Source organism: Oryctolagus cuniculus, chromosome 12 (assembly GCF_964237555.1).
Source record: "Oryctolagus cuniculus chromosome 12, mOryCun1.1, whole genome shotgun sequence".
Classification (NCBI taxonomy): Eukaryota; Metazoa; Chordata; class Mammalia; order Lagomorpha; family Leporidae; genus Oryctolagus; species Oryctolagus cuniculus.
The window spans coordinates 37,405,714-37,432,140 of record NC_091443.1 but is presented as its reverse complement, the minus strand read 5'-3'; the positions used below and the strand labels follow the sequence as shown (position 1 = coordinate 37,432,140).

Genomic DNA, 26,427 nt, shown 5'->3' with positions numbered 1-26,427 from the left:
AAGAATTTTTGAGATGCTGTGGTTTTGTTCGACCATCCAGAGACTTACACAGAGTTGATGGGTCAAGGTCTAGACTAACTCTCAGATTTCCAGACCACTAGTTCAGTGGATGTCCATCACAGACATCCCATTGCTTCTTTTCTAATGTGTCCAGGTTATGGGACTCCAGTTTAACAACCCTTATGTGTAATATTCATGGTTATTACTGAATTCAAATGCTAAAAAATATGGCCCTCAAATCTCTAATCCTCAAAGAATAGAGGAAGAGTTATTCTCTGCATATTGGTAGAGGTGGTCTGTAACTCACATACCCCCTCTCACTTCCTCCCTCCTCACCCACATATCATCCTGGAACTCCTTTTCTGCTGCCAGGGCTTCCCTTCTGCTTCAGACTCTGATTCAAGTCTCACTGTTTTATTCCAATTTCAGCTTATTCCCTGCCTTTATCTGACCCTTCTTTGGTCAATGTTCTGCCATCTTGTCTTACATGATCTGAAACAATATTGAGATGCAGCATGGAGGGGTAATGGAAAAGACAAAAGAAGAGAAAAACTAGCCTGCGCCGTGGCTCAATAGGCTAATCCTCCACCTTGCGGCGCCGGCACACCGGGTTCTAGTCCCGGTTGGGGCGCCGGATTCTGTCCCAGTTGCCCCTCTTCCAGGCCAGCTCTCTGCTATGGCCAGGGAGTGCAGTGGAGGATGGCCCAGGTGCTTGGGCCCTGCACCCCATGGGAGACCAGGAAAAGCACCTGGATCCTGGCTCCTGCCATCGGATCAGCGCGGTGCGCCGGCTGCAGCGGCGGCCATTGGAGGGTGATCCAACGGCAAAGGAAGACCTTTCTCTCTCTGTCTCTCTCTCTCACTGTCCACTCTGGCTGTCAAAAAAAAAAAAAAATAAATAAATAAATAAATAAAAAAAAAAAGAAGAGAAAAACTCTCCAAGGTTTATCTTTGGACAAGGAGGAGCAGAGGGGCTGTCCTATGTGGAATAAGTGGTCTCATCTCCCCTCCCCTGTCGACCACATTGCTCCTTCCCCTCCTTCTCAGATCCCATTATATTTCTTTTTTTTTTTCTTTTCTTTATTTTTTTTACAGGCAGAGTGGACAGTGAGAAAGAGAGAGACAGAGAGAAATGTCTTCCTTTGCCATTGGTTCACCCTCCAATGGCCACCGCGGCCAGTGCACTGCGCTGATCCAATGGCAGGAGCCAGGTACTTCTCCTGGTCTCCCATGGGGTGCAGGGCCCAAGTACTTGGGCCATCCTCCATTGCACTCCCTGGCCATAGCAGAGAGCTGGCCTGGAAGAGGGGCAACCGGGACAGAATCCGGCGCCCCGCGGGACTAGAACCCAGTGTGCCAGCACCGCAAGGCAGAGGATTAGCCTAGTGAGCCACGGCGCCGGCCCCATTATATTTCTTCACTCCCTATAGATGCCTCCATCCCAGGTCAGTGGTACAAGTGCAAGGCCATAGTATCGAAAAGAACGTTGTCTCACATTGTGAGATAAATATGATTAAGGCATCCAAATATGGAACTGAAGATCCATTTTTATCTAAAGAATTATGCACAAGTGCTTAACACTTGATCATGTAATAGACTAAGTTTCTACTAAACTGACACAGCTGTAGCACAAGAAATGAAAAAAATCTGTCTCCTTTTTGGATAAATTTAACCAAAATATTTACAATTAGAAAATTTAAATAATTATTTTTTTTATTTTTGAATGAGATAATTTGAAAAACCCAATATATGTTATCTGGAACAATGTGGAAGGGCATCACAATCTTTGCAGTAGGTCTTTTTTTTTTTTTTTTTTTTTTTTTTTTTTGACAGGCAGAGTGGATAGTGAGAGAGAGAGAGACAGAGAGAGAAAGATCTTCCTTTTGCCATTGGTTCACCCTCCAATGGCCGCTGATCTGAAGGCAGGAGCCAGGTGCTTCTCCTGGTCTCCCATGGGGTGTAGGGCCCAAGCACTTGGGCCATCCTCCACTGCCTTACCTGGCCACAGCAGAGAGCTGGCTTGGAAGGGGGGGCAACCGGGAAAGAATCCGGCACCCCGACTGGGACTAGAACCCGGTGTGCCGGCGCCACTAGGTGGAGGATTAGCCTATTGAGCCGCGGCGCCGGCCTGCAGTAGGTCTTAATACAATCTAATATAGTAGTATTTTTCCATGTACTTTTCAGTTCACAGTGCTTCTGTTGGTAGATCTGTGCACCAACATCATGCAAAACACGCTTAGTTTTTATGGCTTGTATTTTTTTTTTGACAAGCAGAGTTAGTGAAAGAGACAGAGAGAAAGGTCTTCCTTCCATTGGTTCACCCCCAAATGGATGCTACAACTGAAACTATGTTGATCCGAAGCCAGGAGCCAGGTGCTTCCTCCTGGTCTGCCATGCGGGTGCAGGACCCAAGCACTTGGGCCATCCTCCACTGCCTTCCCGGGCCACAGCAGAGAGCTGGACTGGAAGAGGAGCAACCAGGACAGAATCCGGTGCCCCAACCGGGACTAGAACCCCGGGTGCCAGTGCTGCAGTTGGAGGATTAGCCAAGTGTGCCACGGCGCTGGCCAATGGCTTGTATTTTGAGAACTATTCTAGGACATGCTAATATTGATGTGTTTCATGTTAGTTTAAATTCAGGGAATAACTAACGTGAGAGAGAAGAAATATACATTTTTTATGTAACAAATTCTTCTGTTGACCAAAGTGACATGGAGTTAGTTATCTTTCAGTCCTCAGGTAAGAAGATGAGATCCAAGAGACACAACTTTCCTGTCCAGGAACACTGCAGATGTAGTGTAGGCACAAGCCATGGTGAATGTGATGATGGTAAAGACCAATCTTTACCTGTTCTTCCTGCCTGTGAAAGAAAGGCCAATAATACATTAGGTGCCAAAAACTATCTCATGAATTCCCAGCAATGAATCAGCAAGGGAGGAAAGTGGTACAATCTGAGATCATCACATTTATTATCTGAACACTGATGTAATTAATTAGTAGACAAGCTCACCTTCTACAATGTTCTTTTCTTTTCACAGTGAAAGTTTGTGGGATTAATTAAACTAATAACTGTTTTCAATAACTGAGTAGTGAGCTTTTCTTTCAATATAATATTGGAAACAATTTAATGACAAACAATGAGAAGAGCTTGGTTGTGCACCTTTGATTGTGGTGTTTGTGGTGGCCAACATCTAATATATTTATAAACTAATAGTTCCAATAACTTATATAATAGATAAATATTCTTAAAGTGAGTGCATTATTTCAAATATGGAGACTGAAGCCATCTCCTAGGCTGCACCTTATGTAATTCTAGGTCAGTCAAAATATCAAACAAGAATTGGCTTCCATACAATGTGTTTGTCATAAAAAAACTTTCCTTAGTATGATAACAGATGGTTTCCTAAAAATCTGTTAAAAATACAAAAGATTTAAAATGTAATAGGGATACTAAAGGGTGCGTGCATGTGTGTGTGTGTGTGTGTGTGTGTTTCTCCAGTAAATGTCACTGTAGTAAAGTCTGACTCATTAATGTGGATGCCAGGTTTTTATTAGAACAAAGTTGGAAATTAGAAAGCAGGCCAAAAATGCCCCCTGAGATGAGTATCTTAAAGCCATGAGCTTTGCCTTATCAATGGGGAACAAATCAATTCACTCATTCAGTTCCCCACTCCCCCAGTGTCTACTGAGCATCTCTATATGCTAGGCACTATAGCAGGAGAAGGCTACTCTGTCCTCCAGAAGCTTTCAGAATTCACTGGGGAAATAAATGGGAACAAATAGTTACAATAAAATATTAAAGATGTATAATAAAAGTATGTATGAAATTCCAGAGCAATTAAGAGGGGCAGTTAATTATGCCCAGGGAAAGTATCACAGAGGACATACTTGAATGGAAGCATAATTGCTGAATAAACTTTTGTAAGAAGAGAAAGTTGAAATTTCAAGTCACAGAATGTAGCACAAGGTGTTGTGTCAGAGAATGTCAAAGGGTCTAAGTGGCTTGGATTTTGGCTGAATTATGGGGCAAGAATTCTTTGTAAGCTGTGGAAAATAGAGAATAGGATTCTCTTTTGGTTTCTCCCTTAGGAGTTCATGCATCCATCACTAGATTTTCATGGAGTGCCACATTTATAGAATTCTTAGGTCCAAGCCTTATCTCCTGTCCTCCAAGGATTTCCATTCAGAGTGGGAGTTAGCTGAGCAGTTTGGTCAGGAGGGGAGTGTAAATGATTGGGGATGGAAGAACACAAACACAACCAAACACATCAGCTGCCTGGACAAACATATCATAGAAAAAATACAACTGAATTTACCTCATGGACACTAAGGACCTCAATGCATTCCTATATGCCACAGGAATTTGTATTCGTCATATTCTTCTGAGTCATTAAGAAAAAAAATTACATCATAGGATTTTATAATCAGAATAGAACTTAGAGGTCATCATGTCTCCTCCTCCCAAATCACTGCTGAAAACAAAGATCTAGCTTATCCTTTTCTGATGCAAGTGAAGTGAATTTCAGAATTTGTGAGGCAGTTAGTTCATTCTCATTTTTAGACAACTCCGAGGGTGGTAAAAATCTCCATATGCTGTCATGAAATCTGCTTCTCTGCTAATTTCCTCCCATAGGGAGTTCCTGAGAAGATGGGATAAAAATTACTATCTTCTGCTCCTCAAACCTTGAAGTTATATTAGGTATCGTAGAAGGGAATAGGGAAATACGTCTGCAAGAGTTTGGAGCCCTTGAAGATTTCTGATGTGTAAAACATATTCTCTATAGGTGTCCTAGCACTTGTTTTCTTTCTTTCTTTCTTTTTTTTTTTTTTTTGACAGGCAGAGTGGACAGTGAGAGAGAGAGACAGAGAGAAAGGTCTTCCTTTGCCGTTGGTTCACCCTCCAATGGCCGCCGCGGCCGGCCGGCGCACCGCGCTGATCCGATGGCAGGAGCCAGGAGCCAGGTGCTTTTCCTGGTCTCCCATGGGGTGCAGGGCCCAAGCACCTGGGCCATCCTCCACTGCACTCCCTGGCCACAGCAGAGGGCTGGCCTGGAAGAGGGGCAACCGGGACAGAATCCGGTGCCCCGACCGGGACTAGAACCCGGTGTGCCGGCGCCGCTAGGCGGAGGATTAGCCTAGTGAGCCGCGGCGCCGGCCCTAGCACTTGTTTTCAACCTGACTGCATAAATGCCAAGCTATGGTTCTGCCAGGTTCCAAGGTGATGTGTCTTCCAGCATAATTATGACAATTCTCAGGCTGATGTTTTCTCTCTGTGGAGATGGCGAGCCATTTACAAAAATGATACATAGCCAATGTTGGGCCCATCCTAAGCTTAGCTCATTATGCATAGTTTGCAAACAAAAGCAAAAAAAAATGCAAAGCTCTTCTGAAGATAGCTGTGGAGTTCACCCAGAGTCAGGTCACTTTGCACAGTGGGGAGTGGATAAAGCTACCCTTTAGGTCTATACTCAGTAGAAGAACTCGGCTCAACTACGCAAACTGTTTCTTACTAAGCTAAAATATTTTCCATGTTTTTTCTGATTCCAACAAACTTGAAAATTGATGTCCTTATTTTTACTTATCTACATTCTTGGATCTGTTCTACCTATCTACCATCATGGATGAATTTTGTGAAGTGGTTGTGTTCCACTCTTTAAAATTTCCACCACCATTCCTTTCAGCAATGTATTCCCTTCCATATATCTCAAGGCCCAAGCATTGCCTTCTGGTTACTCAGAAATATTCCATCCCCTAGTCTTTAAACTACTTCTATGGGCCAGATTTGTTCTTCCATCAGTACTCAATCCACTAGTACTTGAATCTATATAATGCGTCAAACGCTGAACTAGGGTACAGGAGTAAAAATAAAATTTAAATTCTTATTCTTGTGTGACTAAGTAGTCTAATAGTGGAGTAAGAAATAATTCTAAGGGACCACAGTAAATATTGAAAAAGCACATAGGGTGCTACAAAGACCTATAGTAGAAGTTACCTAAAAAATTTTCTCTAAAAATTCTACAGAAAAATGTGAGAACTGAGAATTGGCAGAAGTTAACTACCAGAATGATCACATGCAGAGGTTATAGCACAAAGTGCTCTATATGGCCAAGAGATGAGAAAAAAGCATATGTTCAGAGAATCATAAGTTCATCATGGGTGGAACATGAAATGGTAGGGTCAAATAGTAAGAGATGAAGCTTTCTAGCTAATCAGGGGTTAGGTCACAAGCTCTCTGTGAGCCACTTGAGCCATAGTAAGTCATTTAGTCTTTGTGTTAAGAGTAGCGGGGTTCCATTAAATGGTTTTAAGCAAGTGATAGCATGATCAGATACAGTAACAACACTGGCTGCATTAAGATGAAAACATTTCAAAAGCCAGACTGGAAGTTGGAAGACTAGTAAGGAGGATGTGAGGATAACCCAGGAAGAAATGGTCACCTAGACCAGATTCGTGGTCGTGGAGATAGAGAAAATCAATCAGACTGGAGATAATTTTAAGGGATATAATCAATAGGCTCTCAACTTCTACTGAAAGTCAAGTAGAAAAAAATGAAGGCGACAATCAGATTTACTGCTTAGAGAACTGAGTGGATAGTAGAATTGAGATTGGTAAGATAGAAGAAAGAATATACTTGAGTGAATGTTAAGTACTGAATCTTGCAATTGTTAAATGTGAAATGACTTTGAAATGTCCAAGAAAAAATATGCAGTAAACAGCTAAATATATACATATGGTGTTTAGATTTGATTTAGGTTTGAGTTGAAGATTCATAATCATAGCTGTAACTGAAGCTCTGAGACTGAATGAGATTACCAGGGATACTGTGAAGTGAGAAGTAAGTCGGGTGTGAAACAACAGCATCTAAACAATAAGAAGAGGAATTCACAAAGCAGATTGAGGTAGAACAGCGAATGATATAGGAAAAAAGAGATAAATGATGTCATGGAAGGGAAAGAGAGAGTATGTCGAGGAGGCAACATTCAACAGAGCCTACACCTGCAAGAAAAGACAGACAGATTAAAATGGCAAGGCATCATTTTAATCTGTTTCAATGGGCTGACAAGGTGTCCTCCAGAGGGAAAGGGAGGTGCCTGCAATGATAGGGCAGGAGCTGTAAAGAAGGTGTCAGTCGATTTTGCGCTGTTATAACAAATACCTGAGACTGAGTAATTTATAAAGAATAGAGACTAACAATGAAACCCGGTCATTTGCAACAAGATGGAGGAATTTGGAAAACATCATGCTGAGTGAATTAAGCCAGTCCCAAAGGGACAAATATCATATGTTCTCCCTGATCGGCAACAACTAACTGAGCACCAAAGTGGAAACTTGTTGAAGTGAAATGGACACTATGAGAAACAGTGACTTGATCAGCTCAGCTCTTGTCCTGACTGTTGATGTACAATGTAATACTTTATCCATTTTAGTATTTTTTTTTGTTCTAGTACTATTGGTTGAACTCTGTAATTAACACACAATTATTCTTAGGTGTTTAAATTTTAACTGAAAAGTGATCCCTGTTAGGAATCTGGAAAGCATTATGCTGAGTGAAATAAGACAGTCCCAAAGGGAAAAATACCATATGTTCTCCCTGATTGGTGACAACTAACTGAGCACCAAAAAGGAAACCTGTTAAAGTGAAATGAACACTATGAGAAACGGTGACTTGATCAGCCCTCACCCTGACTGTTGATGAACAAATTAATACGTTATCCCTCTTAGTATTTTTTTTGTTTGTTCTACTTAATACTTTTGGTTGAATATTGTAATCAATACACAGTTATCCTCAAGTAGAAACTTAACTGAAAAGTGATCACTGTTAAATATAAGAGTGGGAATAAGAGAGGGAAGAGATGTGCAATTTGGGACATGCTCAAGCTGACTTACCTCAAACGGTAGAGTTAGAAACATACCAGGGGATTCCAATTCAATCCCATCAAGGTGGCATGTACCAATGCCATCTCACTAGTCCTGGTGATCAATTTCTGTTCACAATTAATCATAATGATAGGACTAAGAGCCAAAGGGATCACATAAACAAGACTAGTGTCTGCAAATACTAGCTGATAGAATAAAAAAGGGAGAGAACGATCCAACATGGGAAGCGAGATACACAGCAGACCCATAGAATGGCAGATGTCCTAAACAGCACTCTGGCCTCAGAATCAGCCCTTAAGGCATGTGGATCTGGCTGAAAAGCCCATGAGAGTATTTCAGGCATGGAAAGCCAAGACACTCTGGCAAAAAAAAAAAAAAAAAAAAAAAAAAAAAAAAAAAAAAAAAAAAAAAAAAACCAGCACCTACATGAAAGATCTCCACGAGTGAGATCCCAGTGAAAAGAACAGGTCTTCAAAGAAGTACCTTTCTCTGAAGGGAGGAGAGAACTTCCACTTTGACTACGACCTTGTCTAAATATGATCAGAGTTGGTGAACTCAAAAGGCTTCCATAGCCTTGGCGACTCATGACAAGAGCCTAGGGTGATTACAGATGCCATAAACAAGAGTGTCAATTTGTTAAGTCAACAACAGCAGTCACTGTGCACTTACTCCTCATGTAGGATCTCTGTCCTTAATGTGCTGTACATTGTGATTTAATGCTAGTACTCAAACAGTATTTTTCATTTTGTGTTTCTATGTGGGTGCAAACTGTTGAAATCTTTACTTAATATATACTAAACTGATCTTCTGTATATAAAGAGAATTGAAAATGAATCTGGATGTGAATGGAAGGGGGGAGGGAGTGGATAAGGGGAGGGTTGCGGGTGGAAGGGAAGTTATGGCGGGGGAGCCATTGTAATCCATAAGCTGTACTTTGGAAATTTATATTCATTAAATAAAAGTTAAAAAAATAAAAAAAAGAATAGAGAATTATTTCTTACCCTGAAATATTCATTTCTGAATGTTTATTGAATGTTCAACCTCATGTGACAGAAGAGCAAATACAAAATCTGCTCCTGAAAGCCTGCTCTTTTTTAAAAAGAAAGATTTATTTTATTTATTTGAAAGACAGAATTACAGAGAGGTAGAGAGAGAGAGAGAGAGAAAGAGAGGTCTTCCATCTGATGGTTCATTCCTCAAATGGCCACAAAGGCTGGAGCTGAACCTAGCCAAAGGCAGGAGCCAGGAGCATCTTCCGGGTATCTCATGTGGGTGCAGGGGCCCAAGGGCTTGTGCCATCCTCCGCTGCTTTCCCAGGCACATTAACAGGAAACTGGATCAGAAATGAAGCAGCTAGGACTGGAATCTGTGCCAATATGGCATGCTGGTGTGACTGGCCAGGGCTTTAACCTGCTGTGCCACAGTGCTGGCCCCTGAAAGCCTTTTATAAAGGCATTAAACCCGGGTATTAGAGTGGTACCCTCATGGTGCGCCTCATGAGCACCATGGCTCATTTGGTTAATCCTCCACCTGCGGCGCCAGCTCCCATATGGGCACTGGATTCTAGTCTCAGTTGCTTCTCTTCCAGTCCAGCTCTCTGCTGTGGCCCGGGAAGGCAGTGGAGGATGGCCCAAGTGTTTGGGCCCCTGTACCCGAGTGGGAGACCCAGAAGAAGCACCTGGCTCCTGGCTTTGGATCGGCGCAGCGCAGGCCGTACTGGCCATTTGGAGAGGGAACCATCAGAAGGAAGACCTTTCTCTCTGTCTCTCTCTCTCTCTCTCACTATTTATAACTCTACCTGTCAAGTAAATTTAAAATAAAAAAGGTCCTACTTCTTAATATTGTTATGTATATTTTTCCAAATTAATATATAGTTTTAAGGACAATTGATTTTTAAAGTGACACAATAACTGTGTATGAATAACTACAGGATTTTTTTCTTAAAATAACTAGAAAACTTTAGTTCTTGGGAAATGCATTTGGAGCAGCAGTTCAGATACTACTTGGGATGATCCCATCCATATTCAAAAGCCTGGGTTCAAGTTCTGACTCTACTTCACCCTGGGAGACAGAAAGTGCTGGCTCAAGTATATGGTTCCCTGACACCCATATGGGAGATCTAGACTGAATTTTTGGCTTCCAGCATTGGCCAGGCCAAGTCTCAGCTGTTGCAGGCAGACATTTAGGAAGTGAAGTAGTGAAGGGAAGATATTTGTCTCTCCTTTCAAACAGAATGAAAATAAATAAAAGTTGAAAAAAGCCCTTGTTCTTAAAAATATATAATCATTAAAGAAAAACAGGAAGTATGATCAATATAGCCTGATAATCTAAACAACAGAGCCTACCATGCGTGTGTGTCTTAAACACACAACTGGGATGCCAATGGTAATAATAAAAGTTAACCATTACTTCATTCTTCTGTGCTGGACCCTAACTGATAGACATATGTTAACTAATTTAGTCCTCAAAATAACTTCAGGAAGTAAGTAGCAATGATTGGTGTGTATCGTATATTACGCTCACTTCATCACAGAAGAGGTATCAGGAATCAATGGAAAAAGGAAGAATGAGAACATGTACTCTAACCAGTTACAACTGGAATGACCTATGATAGGCTGTTTATGCTAAGCAGCTAACTTGTTCAAATATGTTATTCTGGCAAAAACTGCTAATTATCCTCCTTAATAACAGGCTACTCCCTTCTGTGCCCAAACTTGAGCATGACCATCTCTTAGACGCTACACTTTGTAGCATCCCTTGCAGGTCCACGAAGTTACAAGGTTTAGGGTGATGGAATATGAACAGGGTACTGTGTGATACACTTGGCCATAGCTTTAAAATAAAGATGCAGCTCCGCTTACTCCCACGTTCTCTTTCTTTCCCATTAACCTCAACATGGAGGCTGTACATAGCTGTGAGATAACTCCAACCAGCTAAGTGGGTGCAGCCCCTGAGAGTAGTGGGATGCCACCATAGCAGAAATCCAGGTCCTTAGATGGCCCCCTGGGGTAGTATGACCCACACAGTGTTGTTACATTAAAGGCTATGATATTTGGAGGTCTCTATTGTCGCTCTTAGGCTTCCTATCTGAGTCATGGCACCATTATGTCGCTCCCCCTCTTCGTGGAGGAACGACACAGGACCCTGCGCTGTTCTTTTGTCTGCTCGGCCCTCCCCGGGTTTGCTGCTGGTTCTTCCCGGGTTGGCTACCGACCCTTCCACCTCCGTGGAAGGGCGGTTCCCCCTGCCACTTTCCCCACTTCCGCAGGGGAGCGGCACACCGCCGCCCGGCTCTCTCGGGGGCTGCTCAGGTGTTCCTTCAGATAGATGTTCCTGGTGCATGTTGTCTCTCTCCTCCTTTATAGTCCTCTTCCACCAATCCCAACTCTGCTACCCACACGCCGAGTACGCTGCTCTCCTCCAATCAGGAGCAGGATTAGCTCCTGGAGGTCATCACTCAAGTTGGCGAGAGGCAGCTGCGTAGAAGTTGTTACTCCCTTCTCAGCGCCATATTGTGGGAGAGCAGATGCATAGAATAAGTCTTAATTCCAGTAACTTAGTCTAGTCCGAGTTGCTCCCCACACTCTATGATATAAAATATTAGTCTGTTCCCTGACTGCCGCAAATAAGTTATAGTCAATTGTCTAATAATTAATTGACTTCCAGCATTGTTCCAATGAAGAGCAAATTAACAATTTAAGGGTTGCTGTCCCTGTAACAACTATTAATCATTATTAGTAATTTGACATTCTTATTACAATCCTATTTTCTCTGTAACTACGCTTCTGGAGAAAGATAAGCTGACCTCACAAAATTAAGTGTTCCTGATTCATACAATCACAGTGCAAACTTAGTTATTGTCAATCTACTTCTGAGTACCAAATAACTTAAGAGGTACATATAAATAAGTGGTTGGAGAAAAATTTAGTTTCTCATCCTGCAAGACTGAAGGCTATGGTGAATTATAGTAAAAATAAATTATTAAATTATTATATTGCCTTTAACAGAAAAGCAATTCACCTTTCTTTGATGGACCAATTCAACTTGCTTAAGGATTACACCTGTCTCTGAATAGCCAATTCTGAGGGCTATGACTGTAACTTATTTGATTTTCTATGAACAAAAGCAGAAATAAAGAGATACTATTGAATTATTAAAAATTCCATAGAAGTTATTATTTGACAGTAAAACAAAGTAGACTTTAGCCTGATTCTCTGAGCTGCATATTATTATTTTTAGTACCAAAGTTTATGATGGTCTGATATTTAGCTCTTTATTTCTTTGACTTCCTTTTTTTAATTTGTTCCTCTTAGCTTCTCCCTTTTGGGTAGGCTACACTGGAAAAGGAAAAGTTATTTATGTCAATTTTTAGCTATAATAAGGTAATTGCTTTATTTGGCATTAAAAGCTGGACAGCAGCTGGTAGTATAAATTCATTTTCAAATAGTCTTGGCAAATAATTGAATCCAATCTCCACAACAAAACTTGAGCAGACCTCAAATGGCTGCTTTGGGGCCCACAGAAAATTTTGGTGTTTCAAATTACTCTTCTTAGGATTCACATGCAGTAAAACTTTCCTACTATTTACCAGTGAAACAATATAAAGGAAGTATTTTTGAATGTGGTGTTACTGACTATGTAGGGGGCCCAAACGTACGGCAGACTAAGACCTTTCCATTCCTATTACACTGAAGAACAAGATTTTTGAAGAAATGGCTGCATTACAAAAGCTCCATCAACCACCATTCAAAATGTTTAAATATTACAAATGCAGGCATTGCCACTCTCACTGAATAGTTTTACCATCTGTCTCAACAAAGAACATTTGGGAAATTTTTAGATGCTTTTATTACTTGGGATTTCCCACAAAGGACTCTTATTTGCTTCTCATTTGATAATTTTAATGATCCAGCAAAAGAAATTGCATTGCTAGTTTTCTGAAATCCAACAAACGTTTCTGATATACAAACCCTCTTGCCATGACAGTAAGGGAAACAGAAGTGACCTCATTTTAGAAAAGCAGTCATTCGTTCAGACATATCAAACCCTGATCCATTTGTGGAGAATAACGTTGGATCTCTGCTTAAAGAGTCATGGAAAGAGAACTTAGATGCTTGGAGTACATGCCAATTAAAGTCCAGTGGAATGAACAGTGGTGCCCAAAACTTGATGCCTATTATTTCTATTACAATGAGCAGCCACAGTTCCCCATATGAGGCTTCAGTATTCTCCAGCAGTATTTATCAACGGCTTTGAAATCTAAACCTAAAATGGACTTTAGTCAGCTACTCACTATTGACTAAGATAGCTTTCATAATTTTATTTTCAAGGCATCAGTTGTCAAGTGGCTAAAGCCAATATGTTTTTCCTTAAGATTAAACTCCTAAGGATGTTGCTGAGAGCTTTACTGCGAATACATGGTGTGTTTTCTTCGCAACAAAGCTCCAGTTTGTTAAAGAAAGGGCCTGATACAAAAGGCTCTGGGAAGTAACATTTCCCAGATCTCCAGAAACCTTTAGCCCAGTTAAACAACCAGACTACAAGAAGTTGGATATAGTTCCCATAGGAGTCTGAAGAACTGGAAACCTGTAATAAAAGGGAACCAGTCTCACTGTAGTCATCGTGTTCAGTCATTCTGCCCACCTGAATGCTAGGAATTGATTTTTGTAAACAACAAAAAGAAGAAAAGGCAGCATAAACATTGTATTTAACCTTTGTTCTAACAAGCTGTTTGCCTCTATCTGGCAAGTGCACGAATAGTTTTGAAATTAAGACTTCTCTAAATGCAGAGATGAAAAAATTCAAAATAAGTAGATATTTACAAATCTACTTTCAAGTAAAGAAGGACCTTTAAAAGCAAAAAGTAAAAATGGAGCTTTTTGTCTACCAATCAAATATTCAGATGGTTTCTAAATTATGCCCTCCTACCAAAGCAATTTCGAGGATCACACACTTCAAAACCAAACAAACAAACAAACAAACAAAGCCTGAAACTGTGTGTCTGCTGTCAGGCTATGTGCTAAGTAAACACTTCCCATAATTATTACATTCACTCCTCTGAACCATCCTGTGGGCAGAAATTATTATTGGAATTTTTCCCTAATATTATCACAAACTGAATGTCAAGATAGGTTGGCTAGACCTTTGACTTCATATGATTTTATTTAAAAAGTTAATAGCAGAACCCTGCACAATCATCCATTTTAGCAGGCTGGAGCTTGCAGCAGTTTATCACCGAAACTATGTTCACTGACTTTTGTTTGGTCTCCAATCCTTACTTTTTTGCCCTCAGCTCAGATATTCTGACTTCTACATAGTGGGCCAGCTCTGGCCCACTCTTATCTCCATAAACATTCTTGGCTTTAGGCAGACAAGTTTTAGGGATGCAGCCACAAATGTTATGTGTGGTCACCAGAAAAATCCAACCCTCTATCTCGACTGGACATGAGGTCTAATACTGATTTCAAAAAACAAAGAACACCTGAGACTACATTCCTGACAAGGCAAAAGGGATTTTGCAGATGAGTTTAAACATCTTGGGTTCAGATTATTTTGGTCAACCAAGGTGGGCCCAATGCAATCACAATAGCCTTGTAGAAACCAGAAAAAGCAGGAAATGGGTTCTCCCCATCTTCACAGAAGAATATAGTCCTGCTAACACCTCAATTTGAAAACTCTGACATCCATAACTGTAAGCTGGTGCATTTGTGCTGTTTTATGCTACTGATTTGGGATAATTCATTAAAAATGCAATGAGAAACTGATTCATTTGTTCCTTGCATCAATTCACTGGGCTAAGCTTAGCTCCGATTCTGTGCTTTAGGTCTGGTAAAGAGATTTTTGTTTTGGTGCAGATCTCTAAATCTGTCTGTCTTGCAACATCAGATCTTAATTTTTCTAGATCTGTTTTGCACAGGTGACTTGAAAAAGGAAATCTAGCTGGAAAAAGGGATATATAATTATTATTGCATACCTTCCAATGAACAAATAAGCATTAACATAAATCATTGTTAAATATACATGTTTTATTGGGGAAAGTCTTGTAATTGTAAGTAAAATGGGCCATTCTTCCTAAAGTGTATTGGGTTGTAGTATTATCTTCTAGAGAGTGAAGGTATAGTGTGCATGCATATGAGCATGGGGTAAGAGGTGCAACACAGTACCATTTAGAACTGAGGTTCTGCTGGGTTTTATGGGCAGTTTCCTTCTCTAAAGGCTAAAATTTTGTTCTGAAAAGATATCCCAGGCCACCTACCTGACTGAATTGCTTGTGATTTAGCTATGCTGCTTTAAGGTTTTTTATTTAACAGTTTATTTCAGAATTGTTTAAAAGGCACAAAACAAAAATTGTGGGTAGTGATGTGAAGAGTTCCCATGTACTCCTCATCCCATTTCCCTTATTAATATCTCATATTAGTATCTTTGCCACAATCAGTGAGAAGTACTGTACCATTAGCTTGAAATTTGCTTAGCTACAATTTCTGCTTTATATTCTCATGACATCACACTTTCCCCACCTCCCAGCAATACACTAAACTTCCCTATTCTTTTTTTGTCTACATGAGGTGAAGGGAATAAATATACATTACATCGGTAATTTTGCTAGACCGTGGTTGGTGTCTATCTCATACAGTTTTATAAATAAATGAATATGATAAATGATATGCACTTAAGTAAGTTATTTATAACTAGAATGCATTGTAATTTAATCTTCTGATTTGGCTGCTTGAATAAAGTGGCAAATGCCCTCCTGAGGCTTATTTTTGTTGTAGAAACAACATGACTTCAAGTTCAAGCAGAAAACACAATTTATTAACTCAGTTACCTGGAAAGTTCAGGGGCTTTAAGCTTGGCTGAATCCCAGGGCTTAAATGACTTTGGTTCGCTTCTTTTTCCCTCTCTCCAGCAATTAGGTCTGGTACTCACTGTATACTGGCCTTATCCTTTCTTCCTATAGATGAGCATCTTTTGGGGAATTAAGCTGCTGGTTCTCTCTAACTCACTTGTCCTCCCACCCCTTTCCTGACTCCGGTTCTAGCAGACCGAAAGAAAAGAAGCTTCTTTCAACTTCTTTCTACTGCCATCCACGCCTCACTTCCAAAGGACTCCAACTGGTCCCACTGCTCTATATGCTCACATCTGGACAGGTCACTGATTCTAGGAAAATGACTATTATGGTCGGACAGGCCTTGATCAAATGTTCATCCCTTGACTGGAATGGAGTGGTGAGATATTTTTACAACACATATACTAATGAGTGGCAGAAGATATGTAAGTTCTCAAAAGAATATATGGTGGCTAATTTTGGGAAAGGATTCACTGCTGTTTATTTTGTGTTCCTTAGAGCCAAAAGGCATATTTCAACATTCATACGCATTGGATGTTTGATGAATTGAGTGAAAGTGAATTGCATTGCATTTTTTGTTGCTCGTTATTTATATTAACATCATTAGAGTACAGTGTAGAGCTCAATAGCGTTGCTCTAGAGCAAACTTGGCTGTGTCTCAGTTCCCTTTTACAGAATGATATAATAACAATATCTACCATTTAGGCTAGTTTACCTGGAGAAATGCATGCAAACCAAACACTTAACATAGTTTGGCTCACAGTGGTCCCTAGCAGCTAAAAAAAAAAAAAAAAAAAAAAGAAAGAAAGAAAGAGGGTACAGAGAGAGGGAGGAGAAGGAGAAGACTTTAGTCTTAAAGCCATACAAGAAGGAATTCTGCCAAAAAGGGTGCACATTAGCAGGAAGTTGAAAAAGGTAATGGAATAAACACTTAAATCCAAGTACTCCAACATGATATGTGTGTGTTCCCGGGTAACCATTTTCTACAGAGAAGATCATCATTATCATACATTTAGTTATATCTTTGTTAGGCCACACAAAAAGAATCACACAGAGGCATAGGTGCCATGAAACTCCCAGTCATGGAAGGCGTGCATGCCAGCCTCCCCACAGCCGCTGTCTCTTACACAGCTAAGACAGAGCTGCAGGTGTCTCAGCACAGCTGCCTGTGCCTGGGCTACTCCTTTCCCAGTTGCAAGTCATGCTCTTTTCTTCTCCTTCTGGCTTTTACGGTGCATTTCTCTAGTCTTTATGAGCTCATTCATGAATAAGCTTTATAGCATTTCATGCACTGAGAGAAATTGGAAGAAATTACTTCTGACAATGAAAATCAACATTTTCATAGTGACAGAATTAACTGGAAAATGTTATGGATAAAAACTTATTTCTACCTGACTACTAAAAAAATAAAACACCTAGATCTACCTGGGTAAAGTCACCTGTTATTCATTTATACACCCTCACCTCAGTCTGGGGTTCTTTGTAGTAGAGGGTGCCTATTCCTTGTATCAGGACAAAGCTCCACCAAGCTGATCAGAACAACAGAAGGAAGAGAGGAACGTGGAGAGAGCCTCCATCAATAAGCTCCGCCATGATCCCTTCCTTCTCTCCTATTTTTAGTTTCTTTATCTATAAAAATTGACTGTTTTGAGTACTCTAAATCCTATTATTCTAGATATAGCTATGAAATTTCAAAAGTGATATGAAAGGAACATTTACTTTTCAATTTCCTTCATTTTGGATATTTTCTTCCCTTAGTCTTGCTTTACAGATGCCTTTTGATTCATTTTTAAAATATGAGCCTAGACCTCTGAGTCATTTTGATTTTTTCCTATCTTTCTGTACTTGTCAATCAGTGTAATTGTTGAATAATTACTGAATAGTTATAGGCATAGCCTATAAGCTTATTAGTACTACTTTATATGACATTGCCAAGAGACATTTTGAACTACACATACAATTACTGGGCTTTGCAGTTGAGAATTTCACAAATACAGGCTTATTATTTATTCTCCAAGTTTTCAAATTTATTTTCAATAAAATATTTACATCTTAATTATAGTAATTCATTGTAACTATTATAGTCAACTGTTTCCCTGTTTCAAGATAAAACAAACCATAACCATTTCAGACAAAATTCTGTTAAAAGCAGAGAAAAAATATATGATGACTCTTTTAGGCAGACAGGGTACCATTAAATAAATTGTCACCCTAGTTTTTAGAAATGTCACATTGTTAATCTGAAAGAGGTCCTGTAACTCTGGAAGAACAATTTATTCTGCACAGATGGGAACAAGAAGGCCAGCATAACTCAAAATAAGGGCAAATGTAAATTCACCTGAGGATGAATGAATGGCATCATGGATTTGAGTCCTGGTTCTTTTTCTTCAACTTCTCGCTGTGGTATAAGCATGGAAAAAAGTGGATGGATTCTTCTAAAACAACTTACATAAAGGTATCTGATAGCATACACTTGCCTACAGTCAATAATTCTGGCCTATATATTTGCCATCCAACTTTCTACATGAAGCCATATTATAATTTTCTAATGACTATTAGTGGTCTTAAAACATTAATGTAGCTTCTAAAAATAACTGACCTCTCAGGCATTGATAGATTGATTCAGGTTAGTCTAACATTTCTGTTCTTTTTAAAGATTTATTTATTTATTTATTTATTTATTTGAAAGTCAGAGATACACAGAGAGAAGGAGAGGCAGAGAGAGAGAGAGAGGTCTCCCATCTGTTGGTTCATTCCCCAATTGGCCGCAATGGCCAGAACTGAGCCGATCCGAAACCAGGAGCCTCCGGTGGGTCTGTCATACTAGTGCAGGGACCCAAGGATTTGGGCCATCTTCCACTGTTTTCCAGGCCATAGCAGAGAGTTGGATCGGAAGTGGAGCAGCCAGGATTTGAACCGGCACCTATATGGGATGCCGGCACTGCAGGCGGCGGCTTTACCCACCATGCCACAGTGCTGGCCCCTAGTCTAACATTTCTGTAAAGACTGTATGAAGTTTAGCTTTTAATGGGCTGTACACACAACCCAAAGTTACTCTAAATAATTAGTGATCAATTGAAAATGTACTGTACTAACTCATCTCAAAAATAAATGTCAATACTTCAGTTAGTAAATATTTTCATTATGAAATTGAATTTATTGATCTCTTTTTGTATAATACATTTAATGCTAAATTAAATTGACAGCTTGAATATACACTTTGCAGTGCCAATTTAAAAAAAAAGCACAAAGCAAATTCTTTAATTCTCTTGAGTATATATTTAGCCTAGTGGTTAAGATGTTTGCATACCACACTGAAGGGCCTAGGTTCAGTCCCTGTCACCAGCTCCTGACCCAAGCATGCCACCCATGTACACACTGGGAGGTAGTGGTGATGGTTCAAGTAACTTGGTTCCTGCTATCCATGAGGGAGCTCTAACTCCACGGACTATTGAGGTTATTTGGTGAGTGAACCAGCAGATGCAGTACTGTTTTTTTTTTTTTTTTTTTTTTTTTGCTCCATATGTATATACATACATCTGTGAATATGTGTGTGTGTACATATATACAGATATATATGGATATATATATATCAGCCTCTCAAATGATATTTTTTTAAAAAACTAATTCTCTGACTGCTATTGCCAGATTTAAAAAGAAACTAAGAAGTATAGGGAAAGATTTGCTTTAAATGTATAAATCCTATTCATTTCCCATTGGGTGTTTGCATATAAATGGTTAAATTATTTGGCAACATTTTGGGTTTTCTCCTTCCTCACTACCAGCTACACGGTATATTATTCCTCAGCTTTATTTACTTTTCAATTATAGATTGATTTAATAAAATCTCAAAATGAGTAGTAAATGATAGTGTAATTATTACCACTTTCAAATTTGTTCTGGCTTCAACTATCTTTATAATTTGGGATTTCAAATGAAATTTTAATTATGCATAAATTAATGAAGGACAATTTATATTACCACTGTGTGTTGACTAGTTATCTGGCGACAAATAGAAGGTTATATCCTTAATAGATTTTTTTACAACCAGAAAATTAATTAAATGTCCATATCAATGTTATCAAAGAGGAGTTATTGAAGTATCGACTTTTATACAAAAACACTTTGTTCAGATATTTGAAGATGAAAAGTGAGCAGAGTTGTGCATGGGAAATTAATTCTCTAGACTTTTTGCCTCCAATATGTAGCCAAAAATCCTTTGTATGTATGTGGGATTTTAAATATGGTTTAGTAGATTATGATACCACTTGGGAAGCCTGCATCCCATATTGGAGTGCCTGAGTTTGAGTCTCAGCTCCATTCCTGATTCCAACTTCCCAACAACACACTCTGGGAGACATCAGATGAAAGTTCAATTAGGTAGATCCTTGCCATCCATGTAGGATACTTGGATGAAATTCTGGACTCCTGGTTTAGCAGCCTGGTCCCACCTAAGCTGTTGCGGGCTTAAGGGGAATGGGCCAGCAAATGAGAGCTCTTTTTCTATCTCTGTATCTCTGCCTTTCAAATATAACAAATAATATTTTTAAAAAAACCAGAATGAGCAAAGTACATATTGTATAAGAAAAACCTGGAACTATACAACCTGTTCCCACAAGGAAGCTGTGCATGAATGATGACATGACATCAATACACACATGGATATATCCGTTAAGATGGATTAGGTAAAGGACAGGAAACGGCCATTTCTCTAAGATTTCCAGACTGATGAAAAGATGAACTGTGTTCACAGAAACATGACTTGGTGGGTGGCAATGTCACCACATCTGTAATAGAATCCATGTTGACATTTTTCATTTGCAAAGGATAATATTTTTGTTTTTCTCTATTTCTTATTTTGTTTCTTCTACACATTGAATTTAGAATTTAGGAACAAGACATTTGAAGATTGCTGTTTGAATTTTTAACCATTTTTCCATATGATCAAGCATTTGTATTACCCTTTTGTTTTTTAAAAGATGTATTTATTTGGCCGGCGCCGCGGCTCAATAGGCTAATCCTCCGCCTAGAGGCGCCGGCACACCAGGTTCTAGTCCCGGTCGGGGCGCCGGATTCTGTCCCGGTTGCCCCTCTTCCAGGCCAGCCCTCTGCTGTGGCCAGGGAGTGCAGTGGAGGATGGCCCAGGTGCTTGGGCCCTGCACCCCATGGGAGACCAGGAAAAGCACCTGGCTCCTGGCTCCTGCCATCGGATCAGCGCGGTGCGCCGGCCGCAGCGCGCCAGCCGCGGCGGCCATTGGAGGGTGAACCAACGGCAAAGGAAGACCTTTCTCTCTGTCTCTCTCTCTCACTGTCCACTCTGCCTATCAAAAAAAAAAAAAAAAGATGTATTTATTTGTTTATTTTTTATTTATTGATTGAAAGAGTTACACAGAGAGAGAAGAGGCAGAGAGAGAGAGAGAGAGAGAGAGAGGTCTTCCATCCCATGGTTCACTTCCCAGATGGCTGCAAAGGCCAGAGCTGCACTGATCCGAAGTCAGGAGTCAGGAGCTTCTTCCCAGTCCCCCATGCAGGTGCAGGGGCCCAAGGACTTGGGCCATCTTCCACTGCTTTCCCAGGCCACAGCAGAGAGCTGGATCAGAAGTGAAGCAGCTGAGTCTTGAAGCAGCGCCCACATTGGGTGCCGGCACCTCAGGCCAGGGCTTCAACCTGCCTTGCCACAGTGCCGGCCCCACCCCTTTGGTTTTAACCTCTTTAAGGAAAGGGTAATTTGGGAAACCTGATATTAAGTCAGACTTCTACTGGTTGTGTTACATTCTGGTGCCTAGTCCAGTGTATTTACTCATGCATGCACCAAATATATGTTGAACACTTACTGTCTGGTACACATAGTAAGGTTACATTTATTTATTCCATCTGACATAAAAATCATCCAGCTACCTAGGGACTTGTATTTGAGTGTTAACAATGCATTGGAAATATTTGCCCAGCTGTGATAACAATTGGCATTTATTGATTACTTGAAGAGGAGCATTAGAGAGTTAAGATCTTTTCCCTCAATCTTAGAAATATTTCAAGAAAGGGACACCTCAATGATATAGTGCCTACAAGGTTTATGGTGGGGCATAAAATACATAATATACATAAAATACATATACATGTGTTGATTAAAAAGTTCTCCAATAGACAAGATAGGGTTGGTTTACTTTCTACGAGCTATTAATTCTAAAGCTGTTGCCTCTGCCACTGGGTCACTTTTTTTAAAAAAGATTCATTTTGGCTGGCGCTGCGGCTCACTAGGCTAATCCTCCGCCTTGCAGCCCCGGCACACCGGGTTCTAGTCCCGGTCAGGGCGCCGGATTCTGTCCCGGTTGCCCTTCTTCCAGGCCAGCTCTCTGCTGTGGCCAGGGAGTGCAGTGGAGGATGGCCCAAGTGCTTGGGCTCTGCACCCCATGGGAGACCAGGATAAGTACCTGGCTCCTGGCTCCTGCCATTGGATCAGCACGGTGCGCACCGTCCGCAGCAGCCGTTGGAGGGTGAACCAACGGCAAAAGGAAGACCTTTCTCTCTGTCTCTCTCTCTCTGTCCACTCTGCCTGTCAAAAAAAAATTCATTTTATTTATTTATTTATTTATTTATTTTGAAGGCAGAGTGACAGGGAGAGAAGGGGTGGGAAGAAGAGAGAGAGAGAGAGAGAGAGAGAGAGAGAGAGAGAACACCCAGGTCTGGAACAGGCCAAAGCCAGGAGCCAGGAGCTCCATCCAGGTCTCTCATTTGGGTGGCAGGGGCTCAGGCACTTGAACCAAATTCTGCTGCCTTCCCAAGTGCATTAAGTCTGATATGGGATGCCAACATCACAAGTAGCAGCTTGAATTGCTGCACCACAACACTGACCCCAGCTGGGTCAATATTCTCCTGTGTCAGTTCACCGTCACCTGATTCGTCACCTCTGGCCTATTTTGCATGCCTGCAGGCTGTATGGTGGCAGAGGAGAGAGGATTGGTTGCTCCACATGCCACTACAGTAGACCTGAAACTCTCTTCGACAACCCTCTTGTAGCTCTTCTTTCAATCTCTTTCATCTTGCCTACCCCTCAGTCCAGAGAAGATGGCCTCAGCCTAGTTCACACACATACAGTTTCTGAGATTAGACTTCAATGCCATTTTGGAAATTGCTGTTTTATTTCCATGAAAATGTTGATGGGATACAGAGAAGAGATCCTGCCTTTCTAACACATTGTCCCCGAAAGTTCTGTCTTCCTCTCCATCTCCAGCAAAGGGGTTGTGGGAACTGTGCACACATCACAGTCATTGGTGATGGTTGTTGTTTAATTTGTTTTATTCTGTTTTATTTTTTGTAAGCTTTCTGGCCTCAGCAAAAAAGCTGGTCAATTTTGCCTCCCTAAACTCTGGTGTATAGGGAGAGTTTGGTCTCTGTATTTAGTTAGAGTTTTTCATTATGGATGTAAGACCTGGATAGCCTTGGTTTGTGCTTGCAAAACTTTCATCAATAATTGATCAGCTAACAATAAAAAGAGATCCAGAGAAATGGTAGAAACATACACACATACCCCATCACCTGGGCTAGGTACTATAAGGTGACAGAAGACAACAATTCAGAGAGAGAAGGAAATATCTAGCAAGAGAGAAAACAAAGCTTATGCATACAGATGTCAAGATTTGCTTTGCTCCCGGGAGCAGACACGGAGTGGGGATATTTTGTAAGAGAGGAGATTGAGGAGCATGTATGTACCATTGGCTAAGTTCTTACAAGCAGTCTGTTAGGAGCTAGCGCCACATCCCTGGAGAAAACACTGCTCTAGTCAAAGCTGTCTTGTTTGTTAAAAGGTAAAGTGATCTTTAAGGGGTTTCCTTGTCTTAGTGAAGACAACAATAACTTGTAATAACAGTTATTATTTACTGAGAACCTATTTTATTCTCTGAAGTAATTCTCACAATTAGCAAACAGCACCCTGAATAAATGATGACAAGACTGTGGCTCAGTCCGTCCTCAAATGCTTATCCAAAGTCTTGAGTTCTAAATGAAAAATATTTTAACAAGATGCAAAATTTTTTGAGAAATACCTAACAAGTATTAATTGGCATCACGTAGATTATTCCCGGATTTAAAATGTGTTGCATAGTCTTATTTTAACAAATGTTTTAAGGGCCTATTATACAGAAAATGATAAAGAAGTTCAACGAAAAGCACTAGACTGCCCCCAGGAAAGCAGGAAAGGTTGTTCTACCCACCTGTGTCATTTTATCATCTCAGGATTAGGTTATGTTTCTGAATACAGATTATAAAGATGAGTTCTGTAAAACTAATATTATGTGAAAGCTTGTAGAGGTTTATGCTGTGTATAGATGCATACAATATTCTGGAAACAGGGTCCAAAAGTTTCACCTATGTTTAGAATGGTGGTTGGTAATCTACAGAGGTTGCATAACTCTATGCCAAATAACCTCAAAGAAATTTTCCTACTCCTCAGATGTCAAGATGTGCCCGTGAGTATCTTGCATCTCTGTGCTGTGTTTTGTATTTGTGAGCTTATTCTAGGAGGCATCCTTAGAATACTTTGCATCCTGCTTTATATGAGTGGGCCACGTGTAAAGCAGTATCATTTAATATTTCACACATATTCTTCTAAGATCTTTCATAGATACTCTAAAATTCCACTTGAACTCTATCACAAAGACCTCAGACCAAAGTTGTAAAGAAAAAAACACATCAACATATCAAATGTTCTATAAGGAAGAGTACATCCAGATGAAACAACCTAGCTCATGCTTTATAATATAAGTGTGTACAAAAAGGCACAGTTTTAAGAAACTTGTTATATGTAAGAAGCATACTGCTTACTTACTCTTATTTTCTAAAAAGACTTTATTGTTGAATGAGACCTCCCACCAAATGGGAGAGTAGCTTACCTAGCATGTTTGACAACCAGAGTAGATGACTTTTTAACAAGACTTCCTCTAAATGACAAAGTTATTTTTAGTAATAGTTATGAAATGAATCATATATTAATGAGAATGGCCAGAAAAAAATTGTAGCAGAAAAAAATATTAAAGCCAAGAAAGAAAAGAAGTGGTAAAGTAATGCTATCTAATTACATTCATGCCTTCTTTTCAAAGAAACGGAGAAACAAGAAAAAACTCTTCCACAAGAGTGAAATCTCCAAGATTCAGTGAATGATCTGTATATGGAATGACAGAACTGAAGAAACACAGCTTTATAATCACTATATTATCTTTTTTTCCAACTTACTGCTTAAATGCAGACATATTCAGTACCACAGGGGTTGGAGACAGGAATTGAGTCTATAACAAGTCTGAATAATTCAGATCTCTGACAAACTTATTCTCAAATTAAATGCACATAGCTGAGTCTTGGAGGAAAAACATCAACTGGGAATTCTCTGAATAATCTTACACATAAAACATAGTTTTTATTAAGTGATATGAAATAAAAATGTTTATATTTGAAATTGATGGTTACATTAATAAACAATTGTAACTAACAATTGTTTGAGTATAAACTAACACAATATTTTTTCATTGCAGAGTTATTTTATCACACAGGCTTAGCAGTGATGGTGTATGGTGATAATAAAATGCAGACCAACTATGAATATATTATCGATTATGTTACTAGACTGCCTTTTATGGTGTCCAGGATGCTGGGCTGAAGAAGGCTTTCCTAAAAGCAGGATCTGTGAAAAGCATTTGACTTTTTCCCAATGAATGCTTAGTGAATGTCCTCCAAGATGTTAGATCAACTGATTTTTTTTTTGTAGCAGATAATAAATTCCTTCTGGTTAAGAAAATATTATATGGAAGTCAAAACATACCAAACACTATCTCTGCAGCTTCTGAAAGTCCAGAATGTCATTACATTATAGGAATAAAGTTTAAGTAAAATGTAGCTCATGTCGAACATTGTATTCTATTCCACTGGCTTGATTAAATGAGAGACTGTATGAGAAGATGAAGGGAAGTTTGAGTAATCGAGGCAGTAGAGTTTAAAGATAGCAGAGAACAGATTATTTAGTGGAAACTGTATAACCTGCCATTAGTTATGCTTTCATTAAGTATTTTAGTGTTGCTCCAGAATGTAAAGCAAAAGATGCTAGCATGATTTGTGCTGAGATGGTTTTGCATCTGTCTACAACAATCTATACTACAAAACCAGAGTCTCTGCTGCGGCATTAGAGACCAAACACAGCTTTATTCTGACACTTTGATAAAAAGACATCTTCAAGATTTTACTTCAAGTAGTTAATAGTGGAAGAATGTGGGGGTTTAAATACTCTGAATTGTAAAAATCCTTACATTTTTAGAGATGGACACTTACTGAAAACATAATTTTTTATGTTTGCCTAAAATGTTTTAATAGTCTGGTTAATTGGACTCTGTAAAATCAAGAGGTAAACGATTCAAATAGTTTGCATGCATGAATTTGAAACAAAGAATATACTCTATGAAAGGTTTTAGTATAAAATGATCTGATTTGTCTGCAGAAAATATGAGTTACTTATAGAACGGTTCCCAAGAGCAAGCAACTTAGGGAATATTGGGCTGTTTTTTTTTTTTAAGATGGTGTCCCCCACCTCCTCACCAGTCCTAGTCAGTCTTAAATATGTTAATTTGCATCAAATATGCTAATTGTTTCCAGAAGGGTGATTTGGTATCCGATTTCCAAATTGACCACAGAATTTCATTTTTCAAGGAGTGTGCCTTGGA

The 26,427-nt window shown here is 39.8% G+C and overlaps 1 long non-coding RNA gene across 3 annotated transcripts in view; it reads left to right on the top strand.

The window, feature by feature from the left end:
• Nucleotides 1-26,016, top strand: part of LOC103351196 (uncharacterized) — a 63,657-nt gene extending 37,641 nt beyond the window's left edge. The window contains exons 4-6 of one of the 3 annotated variants that reach the window (XR_007910219.2): nucleotides 15,917-16,103; nucleotides 18,011-18,179; nucleotides 25,249-26,016. This is a non-coding gene — a long non-coding RNA (uncharacterized lncRNA). The remainder of the gene's footprint in view (nucleotides 1-15,916; nucleotides 16,104-18,010; nucleotides 18,180-25,248) is intronic. The other 2 variants (XR_001795124.3, XR_007910221.2) reach the window with 2 other exon arrangements.
• Nucleotides 26,017-26,427: the final 411 nt, after the last annotated feature.